Source organism: Mastomys coucha, unplaced genomic scaffold (assembly GCF_008632895.1).
Source record: "Mastomys coucha isolate ucsf_1 unplaced genomic scaffold, UCSF_Mcou_1 pScaffold18, whole genome shotgun sequence".
Taxonomy (NCBI): domain Eukaryota; kingdom Metazoa; phylum Chordata; class Mammalia; order Rodentia; family Muridae; genus Mastomys; species Mastomys coucha.
This window is the reverse complement of record NW_022196900.1, coordinates 79,493,589-79,496,363: the sequence shown is the minus strand read 5'-3', so window position 1 is coordinate 79,496,363 and position 2,775 is coordinate 79,493,589. Positions and strand designations below refer to the sequence as shown.

At 49.4% G+C, this 2,775-nt stretch overlaps 1 long non-coding RNA gene across 2 annotated transcripts in view; it reads left to right on the top strand.

Moving 5' to 3' along the window:
* LOC116096581 overlaps nt 1–2,775 on the top strand; it is an 11,523-nt gene that overhangs the window by 1,251 nt on the left and 7,497 nt on the right. For both annotated transcript variants that reach the window (XR_004121044.1, XR_004121045.1), the window contains exon 2: nt 2,516–2,646. This is a non-coding gene — a long non-coding RNA (uncharacterized LOC116096581). The remainder of the gene's footprint in view (nt 1–2,515; nt 2,647–2,775) is intronic.

The following is a 2,775-nucleotide window of genomic DNA, read 5'->3' as shown; positions in this document are numbered from 1 at the left end:
TGGTAGTGGTGATGGTGGTAGTGGTGGTGGTGCTGGTGGTGGTGGTGCTGGTGGTGGTGGTGCTGGTGGTGAGGGTCCTTTGCCAGGGACCTGGAACAGAGTGAAGCTCTGTCCAGTCTACACCATGTCTAGAAGGAATCAAGTAAACTTTGTTCTGTAGGGATTTCCTCCTGCTTGAAACATCCCCCCCCTCCCGAGGCCTGCAGGTCACACAGGGAACTCAGATGTTTCAGTTTTCCTGGGTCAGCACCCATGCTGGGCTTTTTGGTGATGTGGTTTCCAGAGTCGCTCAGATTCCTGTAAACAGCCCTCTCCCACACACCTGTAAGTAACTCTAGTGAACTCACTGGCTCAGTACGCAGAGCTTGGATGGGATCATTTCGGGTACCACCCTTTATCTGGAAGGAATAGAGATACTTCCCCGGAAAAGCAGTAGCATAGATTTGAGTGAAAGAGGGAGAAATTAAAAAATAATAAGACTGGGGAATAAGTTCAGATGTAGCCTTCTCCAGATTTGGATAGATTGGTGGAGAGGGGGTTGTGCGCACGCTCATGTGTGTGTGTGTTTGTGTGTGTGTGTGTGTGTGAGAGAGAGAGAGAGAGAGAGACAGAGAGAGACAGAGAGAGACAGAGACAGAGAGACACAGAGAGAGAGAGACAGAGAGCGAGAGACAGAGAGAGAGAGACAGAGACAGAGAGAGAGAGACAGAGACAGAGACAGAGACAGAGACAGAGAGTGTTTTATTTGGGTCTTTGTGACCAGCTTGAAAAGGTGACCTGGGAACGTCAAATTTCCCTTTCTTTAGGGAGGTGGGTTGGGTAGTCAGACTCAGGCATGACAGAGGGTGCTATGAAGTGTAGCCATCTCCCTAAGTGAGCCTCTGAAGAGCGGTTAAACTCCATCACAGAGGGACGTGGGCAGAGAAGTCTTTGTGAGCAAACTGAGGTGAACACCAGGTAGAATGTGGGGACGGATGGACAGAGGACCCCATGAGAGGAGCCCATGAGAGGAGCCCATGAGAGGGAGCTGCCTCGGGTCACAGCTCCTGGCTATGGTGGCTTTCTCTGGATTCCCATGGCACTCTCTTTTTAAAGGGCGAATGAGCAGGGTTTGGTTGAGAAGTGGCTAATTACTTACTCCTTGCAGTGGGGCTGGGGTCCTGAAAATGGGTTAGCTCAATTTCCCATGGGGTTTCCTTCCTGCTGTTCAACAGATGTCCTAGAGAAAGAAGTTGGTGGCCATTCTTTTGCCTGATGCCACTGCTTTCCTCAGCTACTTATAATAAGCCCTGCCTCATCTCCCCAGTGCTCAAGGAGCAGCTTGGCTGAGCTTGGGTCAACTGTTTCCCTGGACTTACTGCCCGATAGAGGGATATCTGGGTTACCCCTTCTGGGCAGTCATATGGATGCTGGCAGACTTTCCCCCTCGCCCACTTTTGTGTTTGTTGGTTTTGTTTTGTTGGGTTTTTTGTTTGTTTTCTTGGTTTTTGAACTAGAGTCTGCCTATGTGGTCCTGACTGTCCTGGAACAACTTAATGTACACCAGGCTGACTTCAAACTCACAGACATCCTCCTGTCTCTACTTTCTGAGTGCTGGGATTAAAAGCATGCACTACCATGTCCAGCTAACACCTTTGGGGTTTTAACTGAGGACAATGTAAGCGGGAGAGCCAACTTTACCTGTGGCAGGTGAAGGAACACAGAGAAGACTGTGTAGGTCAGTAAAGTTAGAGAGAGAAGGGAAGGAGAAGGAGAGGGGATGGAGAGGAAGTAGTGGGAGAGGGTGCCACACTGAGCCTCCAGATCCAGCGGGACCTGAGCTTCTAATCACATGAGCCAAAAAGCCTTGTTCACTTAAGCTTGTTTAACTTGTGCTTTCGTTCCTGTTTTACTTCTGTTGTTTGTTTATTTTGAGGTAGTCTTACACGGTAGCTAAAACTGTCCTAGCAGTCACTATGTAGCCAAAGCTGGTCTCAAACTCACGACAGTCCTCTTGCCTCAGTCTCCTGAGCACTGAGACCATGGGGGTGCATGCTCCGTGCTTTGACCTTTCATCTGAAAGCAGAAGTCCTACCTAATTCATGCCTCTTTACTCACACCGACAGGGTGTCTGTCCCAAGCTGTCAAAGGATCTCGCTTAGATGTATGTTCAGTCCCTTTCAGAGCTTTGCCTAGACCCTGTGTGAAGGGTTAGAGAAGGGTTACCCCACTGTCCTTCGACCCTCTGTGTTTCTGACTGCTCTCCTGGCTGGCACGGGTCTCTCTGAGAGCATGACTGTATGGATTCCCCAGCTTTGCCCTCCTGCAGTCCAGGTCCAGAACCTCTTCCGATGATAAACTGCCAACAGAACCTTCCAGGACATTGGTTCTCAGCCTTCCTAATGCTGAGACCCTCTAATACGGTTTCTCATGTTGTGGCGACCTTCGACTCTAAAAGTATTTTTCCTTGTTACTTTATAATGTTGCTACTGTTATGAATCATAATGTAAATATCTGTGTTTCCTGGTGATCTTAGGTGACCCCTGGGAACGGGTATGTTCGAGTATCGAAGCTGCTCCTCTGCTATCCTGTCCCTGCACACCAGGCCCCATTGGCTGGAATTTAGTAAGACCTGTGCCACCTGTGCCACCTGTGCCACCTCTTCAGGTAACCATCTCCCCCTTGGCTCTTTCCCTCTGACTATCTCCACCCTTGCTGCCCCCTTTCACATTTGTGTTTGCTCTCATAGCTGAGAAGGTACAAGCAATGGCTTTGATCACATCTGAGTTCAAGCTC